The sequence below is a fragment of the Melanotaenia boesemani genome, chromosome 7 (genome assembly GCF_017639745.1).
Source record: "Melanotaenia boesemani isolate fMelBoe1 chromosome 7, fMelBoe1.pri, whole genome shotgun sequence".
NCBI lineage: Eukaryota > Metazoa > Chordata > Actinopteri > Atheriniformes > Melanotaeniidae > Melanotaenia > Melanotaenia boesemani.
Window position 1 is genome coordinate 284,347 of NC_055688.1, and position 14,602 is coordinate 298,948.

Genomic DNA, 14,602 nt, shown 5'->3' on the forward strand with positions numbered 1-14,602 from the left:
TTTGTATAGAATGGGGAGGGAAGGCTACTTGGTGTGTGTGTGTGTGTGTGTGTGTGTGTGTGTGTGTGTGTGTGTGTGTGTGTGTGTGTAGCTGTGTGAAATATTTTGGTGAGTGTTTCTATTGTTATGTATTCCTACTTTGTTTTGTTTTATATGCATAAATGTTTTAATCATGTAAAGCACTTTGTGTTGCCTGTGGCATGAAAGGTGCTTTATAAATAAAGTTTGATTTGATTTGAAAAAGACATATCATGAAAGTAGCACAACAGCGACCGGATACTAACTCACAGGAAAAATAAAAAAGAAAAAAAAGAAGAATTATCTCTTAGTATATAAACCCACTGGACAACTCAGTGACTGTGTCAGCATGCAGAGCATGAGGAAGAGGAGTGATCAGTGATGAGGAGTGGTGAGTGTGATCGTGAAAATGCGACCACGCCTCTACGGAGGTCAGAGGCAGACCAGGGCAGCCCAGAGACCCGGGCCCTCAGCAGCGGCCCCGGAGCACTAAACCAAGCTACCCCACCACGAAGACAACTCCAGCCCCACCCAAAGGGCGGCAGAGGAGGGCCCCAGCCAGAGCCCCCACAGACTTGGGGCACAGGTCTCAGTGGGCCAAGATCGGCCCCGCCAGGGACCGGCCACTCAGGGCAGCCCAAGCGAAGGGCCCAGGGCCCCAGGAACCCAGAGGCGACTGTCCCACCCCCACACAGGCAGAGGGCCCGCAACATGCCAAGGAGGACCAGCCCCCCCCAGACAACCACCTGGCATAGGCCAGCACACACCCCGATGTTCCAGCCGCACACCCCGGGAATCAGGGCGCCATCGACCCCCTCCCCCTACCTACTCCAATCTGCACCCCATATAACCCCACACTCACACCCTCCCCTGTGCTGTACCCACATCATTATCATCACACAGTCACATCGCACATAACCCACCCACCATGCCCCGTGGGGGACACCCCGAGGGACCAGAGGACAGCGAGCCCCAAGCACCCAGAAGCAAACTTCCCTCTGGATGTTGAGCCTCTAGTGGCATTAGGCACCCCCGCTCCCCAGGAGGTCGCCCAGGGCAAGACAGGCCAGGAGAGGCCGCCCCCCACGACCGGGCCATACAGGGACCGCAGCCAATGAGCCGCCACCGACCCCAGAAGGTACCCATCCCCCCACATGCCTGACAGGGAATGAGAAGATGGGGACAGCGTTAGAGCCCAGGCCCACGGCACACCACCCCCAGGCCCCCCAGGCCTACCCAGGTCCCCCCCACAAGTGCACTTAACCCCGCCCCAAACACACACAGAAACACATGCACACACCTATATCCTTGCACACTCCCTCGTATCCTAACACATACATGCCTCCTCACCCCCACCCACACAATATAAACACTAACACAGCATACAACCCTCCCACTCTCACTCCCCAGCCCCCCCTCCCTCCCACCATGCCCTCCTCCTCCCCCCCACTCATGACTGAGTGTGTGGTGAGTGTGTTTTTTGCAAGTAAAACTGGGGGGCAGTGACCATATTGTGCTGGGAGCGAGGTCATCTTAGTAGTCCCGCCCTCCATGCACCACATGACACGCCTCCCAGAAGTTGTTTGTGTGTTGTGTTGGTGTTTTGATGTCTAAGTGTAATTTAAACTGAGAGGCGAGTCGCCACAGGGTGCAGCTAAGGAAGCCACTTGGGTGGCCCCCCTGGCTACACCCCGCATGACGTGCACGCCTCCCAAATCCCTATGTGTGTGTGTATATGTGTGTATGTAGAAGAGATAGAGAGAGCGGGGAAGAAGAGGGGTCCAGGGATGTTAGTCCGAAGGGAAGACAACCTCCCTCAGGGTGATGAGCTGCCAGCAGCACTAGGCACCCCCATTCCCCAGGAGGCCTCCCAGGCCAAGACAGGCCAGAGGCAGCCGCCCCTCTGTAATTTGTTTACATATTTGGTTAATTGAAAATACACTGCTCAAAAAAAATAAACGGAACCCTTAACACAATGTAACTCCTAGTCAATCACACGTGTGTGAAATCAAACTGTCCACTTAGGAAGCAACAATGACTGGCAATCAGTTCCACATGTAGTTGTGTAAATGGAACAGACAACAGGTGGAAATTATAGGCATTTAGCAAGACACCCCAAGTAAAGGAGAGGTTCTGCAGGTGGTGATCACAGACCACTTCTCAGTTCCTGCTTTCTGGCTGATGTTTTGGTGACTTTTGAATGCTGGTGGTGCTTTCACTCTAGTGGTAGCATGAGACGGAGTCTACAACCCACACAAGTGGCTCAGGTAGTTCAGCTCATCCAGGATGGCTCATCAATGCGAGCTGTGGCCAGAAGGTTTGCTGTGTCTGTCAGCGTCGTGTCCAGAGCATGGAGGCGCTACCAGGAGATGAGCTCCTCCACATCAGAAGACGTGGAGGAGGCCGTAAGAGGCAACAACCCAGCAGCAGGACGCTACCTCCACCTTTGTACAAGGAGGAACAGGAGGAGCACTGCCAGAGCCCTGCAACATGACCTCCAGCAGGCCACAGATGTGCATGTGTAGCTCAAACGGTCAGAAACAGACTCCATGAGGGAGGTATGAGGCCCAACGTCCACAGGTGGGGGTTGTGTTTACCAGAGAAAACACCAAGATTGGTAACTTCACCACTGGCGCCCTGTGTTCTTCACAGATGAAAGCAGGTTCACACTGAGCACATGTGGCAGATGTGACAGAGTCTGGAGACGCCGTGGAGAACGCTCTGCTGCCTGCAACATCCTCCAGCATGACCGGTTTGGCAGTGGGTCAGTAATGGTGTGGGGTGGCATTTCTTTGGGGGGCTGCACAGCCCTCCATGTTCTCGCCAGAGGTAGCCTGACTGCCATTAGGTACCGAGATGAGTTCGTCAGACCCCTTGTGAGACCAGATGCTGGTGCGGTTGGTCCTGGGCTCCTCCTGGGTTCCTCCTGATGCAAGACCATGCTAGACCTCATGTGGCTGGAGTGTGTCAGCAGTTCCTGCCAGACGAAGCATTGATGCTATGGACTGGCTGCCCGTTCCCCAGACCTGAATCCAGCTGAGCACGTCTGGGACATCATGTCTCCATCCACCAACTCCACGTTGACCACAGACTGTCCAGCAGCTGGTGGATGCTTTAGTCCAGGTCTGGGAGGAGATCACTCAGGAGACCATCCGCCACCTCATCAGGACCATGCCCATGGCGTTGTAGGGAGGTCCTACAGGCACATGGTGGCCACACACACTACTGAGCCTTATTTTGACTTGTTTTAAGGACATTACATCAAAGCTGGATCAGCCTGTAGTGTGTTTTCCCACTTTCATTTGGAGTGTGACTCCAAATCCAGACCTCCATGGGTTAAGATATTTTGATTTCCATTGATGATTTTTGTGTGATTTTGTTGTCAGCATATTCAACTATGTAAAGAACAAAGTGTTTAATAAGAAGATTTCAGATCTAGGATGTTATTTTAGTGTTCCCTTTATTTTTTTGAGCAGTGTAAATATTTCTGTTGCTGTGCCAATCCCTTGCTCCCTTTTAATGTGAAAGTTTAATTTTAATAAAATATTTTGGCTGTTAACCTTTTAGTATGATAAGGAAGTTACAAGATTTAGTGAAATTATTTCAAAGTATCTATTGTTTGGACATTTTACAACACTTACAAAATATCAAGATAACATAGTTAACCATGATAATATGGTCACTATAATCGAGATATCAAACTTTCCAGATCGTTACATCCCTAATCTGAGCCCAAGTTGCAAATCTCTCAAAATTTAAAGCAGTCTGCTTTCCTTTGATGAGAGGCCCACCTGTAAGGTTAACTGGGGGGGGTCGCTTGGTGGAGGTGTGGGAGGGGCGGTAAGCAGCACTTCTAGGAGATCAGCATATCCCTAATTCAGCCTGATACACGTTTTATAAAGAGTTCATGTTTCCAAGGCTAGGTTGCCCAAAATGTAGGCGAAAATCCCAAAAATCTGTGATGGATGTTCATAACACCACTGCAGTTTAAGATACAGTGCCTTGCGAAAGTATTCGGCCCCCTTGAACCTTGCAACCTTTCGCCACATTTCAGGTGTCAAACATAAAGATATAAACTTTAAATTTTTAGTCAAGAATCAACAACAAGTGGGACACAATCGTGAAGTGGAACGAAATTTATTGGATAATTTAAACTTTTATAACACATAAAAAACTGAAAAGTGGGGCGTGCAATATTATTCGGCCCCCTTGCATTAATACTTTGTAGCGCCACCTTTTGCTCCAATTACAGCTGCAAGTCGCTTGGGGTATGTTTCTATCAGTTTTGCACATCGAGAGACTGAAATTCTTGCCCATTCTTCCTTGCAAAACAGCTCGAGCTCAGTGAGGTTGGATGGAGAGCGTTTGTGAACAGCAGTCTTCAGCTCTATCCACAGATTCTCGATTGGATTCAGGTCTGGACTTTGACTTGGCCATTCTAACACCTGGATACGTTTCTTTGTGAACCATTCCATTGTAGATTTGGCTTTATGTTTTGGATCATTGTCCTGTTGGAAGATAAATCTCCGTCCCAGTCTCAGGTCTTGTGCAGACTCCAACAGGTTTTCTTCCAGAATGGTCCTGTATTTGGCTCCATCCATCTTCCCGTCAATTTTAACCAACCTCCCTGTCCCTGCTGAAGAAAAGCAGGCCCAAACCATGATGCTGCCACCACCATGTTTGACAGTGGGGATGGTATGTTCAGGGTGATGAGCTGTGTTGCTTTTACGCCAAACATATCGTTTTGCATTGTGGCCAAAAAGTTTGATTTTGGTTTCATCTGACCAGAGCACCTTCTTCCACATGTTTGGTGCGTCTCCCAGGTGGCTTGTGGCAAACTTTAAACGAGACTTTTTATGGATATCTTTGAGAAATGGCTTTCTTCTTGCCACTCTTCCATAAAGGCCAGATTTGTGCAGTGTACGACTGATTGTTGTCCTATGGACAGACTCTCCCACCTCAGTTGTAGATCTCTGCAGTTCCTCCAGAGTGATCATGGGCCTCTTGGCTGCATCTCTGATCAGTTTTCTCCTTGTTTGAGACGAAAGTTTGGAGGGACGGCCGGGTCTTGGTAGATTTGCAGTGGTCTGATACTCCTTCCATTTCAATATGATTGCTTGCACAGTGCTCCTTGAGATGTTTAAAGCTTGGGAAATCTTTTTGTATCCAAATCCGGCTTTAAACTTCCCCACAACAGTATCTCGGACCTGCCTGGTGTGTTCCTTGGTCTTCATGATGCTCTCTGCGCTTTAAACAGAACCCTGAGACTATCACAGAGCAGGTGCATTTATACGGAGACTTGATTACACACAGGTGGATTCTATTTATCATCATCAGTCATTTAGGACAACATTGGATCATTCAGAGATCCTCACTGAACTTCTGGAGTGAGTTTGCTGCACTGAAAGTAAAGGGGCCGAATAATATTGCACGCCCCACTTTTCAGTTTTTTATTTGTTATAAAAGTTTAAATTATCCAATAAATTTCGTTCCACTTCACGATTGTGTCCCACTTGTTGTTGATTCTTGACTAAAAATTTAAAGTTTATATCTTTATGTTTGAAGCCTGAAATGTGGCGATAGGTTGCAAGGTTCAAGGGGGCCGAATACTTTCGCAAGGCACTGTATATGTTTTTCTTTTGCCCTGGGCTGTCTGGTCGCTGGCAGTCAGATTTCAGAATTATGTCCATGCTTTTAGGAAAAAAAGATAAACCCATGTTTTCAATTGCTACTTTTGGAGGTCCGCAAGTTGCATCCAAGTAACTGGACATTGTGGCCTTTACCTCGCTATTGCCGATTTGCTCTCTACAACATCAGGAGGATCAGACCCTACCTGACTGAACACACGACCCAGCTCCTGGTCCAGGCGCTGGTCATTTCACGCATTGACTACTGCAACTCCTTACTGGCTGGCCTGCCTGTATGCTCAGTTAAACCTCTGCAGATGATCCAGAACGCAGCAGCACGTCTGGTCTTCAACCAGCCCAAAATAGCTCATGTCACTCCGCTGCTAATCGCTCTCCACTGGCTTCCAGTTGCAGCTCATCAGATTCAAAGCTCTGCTTCTGGCTTACAAAACAATAACCCAAACGGCTCCGGTCTACCTCCACTCCTTAATCCAGAGCTACACTCCCTCTCCACAGTTACGCTCTGCCAGCGAAAAACCCCTAGTGCTCCCACCACAAGGTGGCGCCACATCAGTAGCTAGACTCTTCTCCTCTGTTGTTCCCCGGTGGTGGAACCATCTACCAAACTCTGTCCGATCCGCAGAGTCCTTATCCACTTTTAAAAGCAAGCTAAAGACTCAGTTGTTTAAGGAGCATTTCCACACTTAGCTTAACTCTTCTACTCAGAATGAGTTAGAAAGATTTGTCCAGATCTTTGGCTCAACCAAGTACTGAAGAAGCTGCTGCACTTATGCCCAAGATAATGTTGCTTGATGAAATCGTATCTTGTATTTAAACAAAGGACTAAAAAAAAAACAAAAAAAAAAACAAATAAATAAACAAGCAAGCAAGCAAGCATGCCTTGTCTCCAACTCTACATGACAGCACCTGGTCCAACTGGACTCCAGCAGTCCGACTACCAGTTCATGATGACGTCCATCTTGTTTGTATTCTTGCTTGTGTTGCTCTTAACCTCAGACTTAAGTTGCTTTGGATAAAAGCGTCTGCTAAATGACTACAGAATAGAATAGAATAGAATCAAGAATGACATTCAGGAGTTACAAAGACCAATTTTCAATAAATGACAACCATTCTTAACCCAACCCACCGTATTTAATTGTTCCTACTATTATTTCTATTCAATTTATTTTGTTATATGTTAAGTTATATGCACTTTGTAAATATAATATATTTTGTTCGTTTGCCTTTTTTAACTTGTGGTTTATGTATTTTACACTTTATTTGAGGGAGAGGGTTGGGGGGGATTGATTTATTGATGTGTTGTTTTTTAAATACTTTGTTTTATAGAAACATTACATTGTAGAACCGATTACTAATATAAAAAACAGTATAGGACAGTCTAATCAGTAGTGGTGGACCACTTTCTAACGTCATCAGACAAGATATCTGTCCTTGTTAGCAGACACAAGGTAATTAGGACTTGCAGTAAAGCGGACCCGCAACACAAAACGCCGTCAGGATTTGTTGTAGCTCCTTGTGGTTGTCCTGTAGGTGGCAGTGGAGATTAAACATATGTCCCCTGGTATTTGGTACAAGTATTCAATATGTCTTGCAAAGTACTACAGTTTGTGGTGTGTCACCTCTCTTCTAACCAACGTCGTTCCAAATAGCTGACATCCTGTTCTGTTTAGCCAAGTTCCTCTGCATCCACATTCTACTCATTCCTCTCATTACCTTCCATCAAGACGATCACTCCCTGTGCTCTAGTGCCACAGCTGTTTGCATCTACATAGAGCAGCTATCCAGGACAGTAAGCGTCTATTTGATTCACCACTGACATACACAAAGTACGAATGCTCAGCAGTGTTTGGAACAGCGTCATGTCTCTTTCTTAAAATATGCAAATAGGGACGACTATTTATTGCAGTTTTGGTAGTTGTTGCAATAGATGCATTTCAGCGACGTCATTATGCATTCTACTTTACTTCCGCCATTTTGAGTACCAAACACCGGAAGGCAGAGATGGATATTTCTCATTTTGATCACAGAGAATTAAAATGATACAACAAAAAAATAGCTGTTATTGGATGCGATCCTTACGGAGTCCCTTCAGAAATTTTCCAACCGCTAACGACGACTGACAAGCTCCCGGATTTTTCCTTTCATGACATTTACATCTACCTCATACATAACCCATCATCCTACACAGGAGAAAGTCTGAAAGCTTTTAAAAGCATGGATGCTTATCGATATTTCACGGCAGGCTGGGCCATTGACTCCAAAATATGGCATCTCAAAGACAAGAAGATCTTTTTGCTGAAAGGAAAGGTAAATCATGTTCTGGTGATCGACTTTATATAAACAATGGCTAATGCTATGTAGCTGTTAGCTCTGCACAGAAAGAGGCTACGATGATATAAACAATCTACCAAATGATAGATGACTGATGAGCAGTGTAAGAGTGATGTTAAGGTCCTAAATAAATTATTTTGGAATTACAAGCAGTGGGTGAACGAGCATCTAACTCCTTACTGTTGTAACTAGTTTACTGAAGTAGCCTAGTACCTTAAGTTACTTCATGTAATGTTGTACTTGCCACTAGGTAGTTAAAATAATACACTCGTCCTTGATAAGTATTTTTTCATTTATACTTCACTAATAAATTTTGTTATTTCACTTTAGGTGAATCACTCTCGGGCCATAAATGCCACACCTACACAACCCTGGGTTGTTGATAAAGCTGATGGGACAGTACTAACGGCTCACTGCACCTGTAAAGCTGGACTAGGAGAAGCATGCTCCCATGCAGCTGCACTGATGTATGCACTACTGGCTGCAGTCTGACTCAAAGATGGACAGTCCAGCACTCAGATGGCCTGTGCCTGGGTCCTGCCAAGCAAAAAATCTAAAATCCAGTATGAAGAATTGAGCAAAATATCAATGACCGAAAAAGAATCCTTCAAAATCCAACCAACAGCATCCCTGTCCCTTCAGAAGATGAGTACATGAAGTTCTTCCAGCAGCTGCATGAGTGTGATGTTCAGGATAGTAATCCCAAAGAAACAGCTATTTTGTCTGTGATCAAGGGTCACTGTGACAGAAACATACCAAAGACCCGCAAACTGAACTTGCCACAACCTCTAACAAGTCAAGTTTACAGGCTGATTTAACATCACTACTAGTAGAGAATGAAAAGGTCTTTGACCATCTTCAGCTAACAGAGCAAGAGGTATGTACAGACCAACTGTCTCATTCTTTCCCAACTTTCTAATGCACGTTCCAATTTTCTAATATTGGTTTACTAAGATTACCTATGTAGCTTTAGTATTGATCTTTTTTAACACTTTTGGTAAAAGCATCTGATAAATGTTAATTTGCTAAGTACAGGTATTAAGTACAACTTCTGTACTTTGCTTAACGTCAACATCAGCAGATGCATCAACATTAAAAACTGCATTTTACTGAAATAACCTTCAACGTTTAAAACACTTTCAATAGAAGAGGAAACTAGAGAGCAGGCAGCCAGCAAGGTGTGGTTTGAGCAGAGAGCAGTCAGAGCAGAGCTTCAGTCTTCATGAGGCAGGACGGACGGAGCTTTAATTCTTGATTAAAAGGGTTTGTTTCCCTCCATCCTGTCAGCTTTCTACTGAGGCAGTGAGGTAAAGACGGGTTTATATAGAATGACTACGTAACTAAACAGGGTTGGTTTTTGTTAGAAGAAAATAAAGTTCAATAAAGTTCATAGTTTCATCATTGTAATTGTTTTCTTCTTATATTCTGTGAATCTTACACTGTAACTGTAACTTGAGTATATTGTCAGTGGATACATGACAGATTTTCCTCATTTTCTCATGAACATGACCGTGCTGAGAAGATTACACAGTTTTAACAAATGGACTGAACAACTGCATCTTTACTTCACATTTGGCTCTCTTTCGGTTCACAGCTGGCTGTACACTGCCCACAGTGTCAAGGTTTTGTGTTACATTGAACTCCTTGCCAGTAAATTTGACTTTACCAAGATTCTGTTGGTTTGTCGTTGCTGATTTAAAGTCTGGGATTATTTTTATCCAACAGTTTTCATTTAATTACAGTGTAAAACAGTTCTTGTTATTCCAGTTTTGAACAAGCTCAAAATACAAAAATCCCCTTCATCCAAACAAAAAAAAATCCTTTATTATATTTCTGCTCTTTCAAGAAGACAGGTAATTCCACGTACATAAGTTCTAATGTACAGGTTTTTATGTGAACTAGTAAACTAACTTGCTATTGTTGGAAGTAGTCGGTTTAATTAATGTGCTACTTCATTTCTCTAGATGGGGAAATCAAAATGAGCCAGCAGCAAGGAAGCATTACATCACAGAAATGCAAGATCATCACACAAATCTTCAAGTGACAACAACAGGCCTCGTCATCAACCCATCTTTCTCCTGGACTGATGCATCACCAGCTGGGATTGTTAACTGTGTCTGCCATTGTAGAGGTGTGCTGGAGATAAAATGTCCTTTTGTCCTCAAAGATAGCTCTATTATCAACAGCTATAAAACCCACACAAAACAGTGTGATTACACTAAAGGCCGACCACAAACAGTTTGATGAAGTGTTCTTCAGTGAGACATACAGCAGAGTAGTGAAAGTACTACACAGTACCATGCACAGTGGGAAAGCACTACACAGTACCATGCACAGTGGGAAAGCACTACACAGTGCCACGCACAGTGGGAAAGCACTACACAGTACTACACACAGTGGTCTCCCCAACATCAGAGCAACAGCGCTATTCAGGATGCTACTGTGGTGAATCGGAGGGAGAACAAGAGTGTGAACCAGAGTGAGAACCAGAGGGAGAACCAGGGGGAGAACCAGAGGACGTCGTTATCTGCAAATCAAAACGGTACAAAAGACACATTCTCAGGTCCTGCTTGCAGATGACCAGGCTTCCAAAAGTGTGGAAATGTTATGAATGCAGGAAGATACAGAACAAATGAGACCTTCTGCTGTTATGCATTAGAAATTGTAAAAAACTAACATTTGAGAATCTTTTTTTTTTTAAATTATATTTAGCCCAAGGTTACATTTCCTAATGTTTTCATTCTATAGATCATATTCTGACTTACTGAACCTACTTTACATGAAATCTAAAGTGAGGGGAGGAGGAAAGGAGAGATGCAGAGGAGAAGAAAGGATGAGGAAGGACGGTGAGGAGAGAGGGGGAAATGAAAGGAGAGGGAAGGTGAGAGGAGAGCTAGAGGAAAAGAAATGAAAAGATGAGGTGGGAAGGGGAGAGGAATGATAATGTTCTTGTCTTATTTTTCTTGTTTTAGATTTTGTGTGTCATGGTATTAAAATCACAACTGACAAACAGGTACATGTTTCTCTTCTGTGTTAAAACTTTAAAAATGTTAAAATATTGTAATAATGAAACAAGCAAATTGTTAAACAAAATTAACAGATTTATTTAAATTTGAAGTTCTTTGTGGGTTGGGATGATTCATTCTGCAAGTCACTCTGGTGGAACAACAGGAGGGCAAAGATTACAGAAAACACACTTTCACCATTTTGTCTAGTGGACAACAAAGTGATGTGGGTGTAGTTCCTTGCAAAATCGTGTACTTATTCCTTACAAGTTCTATAATTCTCTCCACATGGATGCGCACTGCTGCCAGTCCCCGCTATGACTCAACTTCAGTCGTGCATTGACGAGTCCCAAAGACTCTGCTACATTAAACCCTCTGTCTGCAAGAACCACATCCCCCAGGAATCCACTATGCTCCATATTTATCCCTTGTCCTCCCACCCCAACCTTTTGAAACAAAGCTAATGACCCCTTGCAGCGTTATAATTATTTTTTTTAAACCCTGTCCTGTAGCCTGGAGGGAATATTTACACCCAAATATCTAATATTACCTTAATTTAAGGTGGTGTTGGCTACAGTTGATGGGTAAAACTGTACTCTTAGACCAGTTAATGGAGTAATCCGACAGTGATGAGAATTTATTAATTAGTGAGATTGTTTCAGATAGAGAGGTTTGTGAGTTCTGGAGGAATAGTAAAACATCGTCAGCATAAAGGCTTATTTTATGAATTATATTTTTGGACTGAATGCCTTTAATAGCTTGATTTTTTCTAATTGCAGCGTGAGAGCGATAGTGGACAACCTTGTCTGTTGCCCCTTTGTAAATTAAAACTTGGAGAGGTTTGAACTGTATAAGATTTTAATCCAGTTAATGAAAGATGGTCCAAAGCCGAATCTGTTTAAAGTAGCTAGTAAATATTTCCAGTTAACACGATCAAAAGCTTTCTCTGCATCTAAAGAAACTATTATTGTTTCCAGATTATTGATGGTAGAATAATCTGCTGTATTAATTAGTCTCTGCATGTTAACAGAGGAATATCTGCCCTTTATAAAGCCTGTTTGATCAGGATGTATAATGAGAGGAGTTACTTTCTCTAACCTTCCAGCTAATGCTATGCAGATTATTTTAAGGTCAGCATTTATCAGTGATATGGGTGTGTAGCTAGATGGTATTGTGGGATCTTTACCTGGTTTTAATAGTACAGTAATGGTGGCAGAGTTTATGTTTGGGGGTAAATAACCATTTTCTTTTATTTGTGTCACCATTTTGAAAAATGTAGGGGCCAGTGTTGACCAGAATTATTTATAGAACTCTGCTGGGAAGCCACCTGGGCCTGTGCCTTTTTTACAGGGCATATGTTTAAGGGCTTCATGTAGCTCCTCCACTGTGAGGGGGGAATCTAAGGCCGTGAGACTTGTTCTAAGACTTGTTCCGGCTGTAAACCTGGAAGATCTATATTGTTAAGAAAATGGTGAATATCGTTGTCTGATGGATCTAAGTGTGATGTATACAGGGTTTTATAGAAACCTCTAAAGATGTTGTTTATTGCATCTGGCTTGTGTAATATTACCTACTGAATCTTTAACAGCTGATATGGTAGATTTTTCTTTATTTTCAACTGATTAGCTAAGAAACTTCCAGATTTATTACTATGTTCAAATGTCACCAAGCGTAATCTTTGCACCAGAAATTCTGTTCTCTTGTTAAATATTTCATCTAATTCAAGTCTAGCCTTCCTTATTTGGGTCATCGTTCTAATATTTTTGAGTTTTCTTTCTTTTTTTATGTGATGTAAAAGAGATAACTTTGACTCGCATTACCGCCTTCCCTGCTTCCCACAGAACACATGCTGAGACTCCTGGTTTGTCGTTGTTTTCTAAGTATATAGCCCATTCTTTTGTGAAGTAGCTGATAAAGTCAGGATCTTTAAGCAACACTGTATGAAATTTCCTGCTTTTAGCCGATTCTCCTGTTCCTCAAAGTGAAGGAAACTGGTACATGGTCGCTGATAGTGATGGGGTGAATCTGGGTCTCTGAAATCTCACTTACCAAAGAGCTGCTGACCAGAAAATAATCTAACCTAGAGTATGAATGGTGAACTGAGGAAAAGAAGGTGTACTCTCTGATATTAGGGTGGTAAGACCGCCATATAGAAATTAAATACTTAACTGTGTTATGATGTTTATATTGTGAATATGTTTGCATTCATGCTCTCATCTCTTTAGGCCTTTCAATAATACTGGTGAAATTTTTAAAGTTCTTTCTGTAACACATGGGAAGACCAATTAAAATCTGATCTCTGCTCGGTCATCTCACAATGTTACACAGCCTGAAATACAGAACATTCAGCGTGGTGATGAAAACCCGACTAGCAGCTGATGTTGATACATGAAACAAATACGCTAGAAAGAAAAGATGCAGGTTCATCCTCAAACGCATTAATGTCAGTAACAGCTGCTGAAAAGGTGATAGACATGACTTGACTAAGGAAAGACAGTATAAAAGAGAATACAACAATCAATTCACAATAAGAAGGCAGCCCAGTTAACTCATGGACTTTCTCATCTTTAGCTTGGAAACTTTGAAAGATAATGAATTTAATTTACCTTTAAGCTTACGGATTTCAGTGTTTAATCTCACACATTCCTCATTTAATCTTTTAATTATGACTTGACAAGCTGCATTACCACAGGAACCATCTATCTCCAATCCAGCCTCCTCCCTGTCATTACCCTGCTGCGCATCCCCTTCCCCCTCCTGGTCACTGCTGTCCTCCTCCTGTCTGTCCTCCCCTCGGTCCTCCTGGTCAATGTTGTCCTCCTCTTGTCTGTACTCCCCTCGGACCTCCTGGTCAATGTTGTCCTCCTCCTGTCTGTCCTCTCCTGCTTTTCTTGTCCCTCCTCTGTCAGCTCTACTAATTTTGCCATTTGATAAATCCTCTTCCGCTTGTTGGGAGAACTTAGATGAGGAAATATTGTTGGCACATAGTCTGGGCTTAGTGGGTTCTGGCTTTTTGCACCTGATGAGACAGAGGTTTCAGTTTATATCACTCGACTTGTTTTCAAGGCAGCTACAACCAAGTAACCAGATGAATGAAATATCTTAAGTTGATCTAAACACAATAAACTATCAACATTGTCCTACCACCCGAAGTTAACAGAAAATGAAAAACATAAACGCTGCTAGTGCACAGAAATGGCCATAAATAAAACAATAGGGAAACCGATTAAAATATCCGCTGCTGTTTACCAATTGTCAGTTATTATTAAGACAGCACAGACTGCAGAGGAGCGTCTTTTGGCAGCTTAGCTTCTTGTAGTGTAAGCTAACTTTTGTTGCTGTAGACCAATATGTAAGCTAAGCTAACAACCGCTATCTCTGTTGAAAGATCATCATATTAAATGCTAATCAAACGTCTAATTGGATTTAATCTAATCACTTAATTCTCCTAAAAATTTGTTCATCAAACCCTGCTAGCTAAAGCTAGCTCTCATAGCTTGCATTGAAACTCACCTGATATGAAATGTACACTGCACAGACGGCGTCCAGTTAGCCCTCCTGATCGCTGAAAGCCATCTCTGACGACGTTCTTCTTCCTTT

At 43.1% G+C, this 14,602-nt stretch overlaps 1 protein-coding gene across 4 annotated transcripts in view; it reads right to left on the reverse strand.

Annotated features, from left to right (window-relative positions):
• The window catches only part of LOC121643684 (alpha-1,3-mannosyl-glycoprotein 4-beta-N-acetylglucosaminyltransferase B-like), a 96,608-nt gene that overhangs the window by 46,726 nt on the left and 35,280 nt on the right, over nucleotides 1–14,602 (reverse strand). The gene's annotated exons all lie outside the window — the stretch shown is intronic.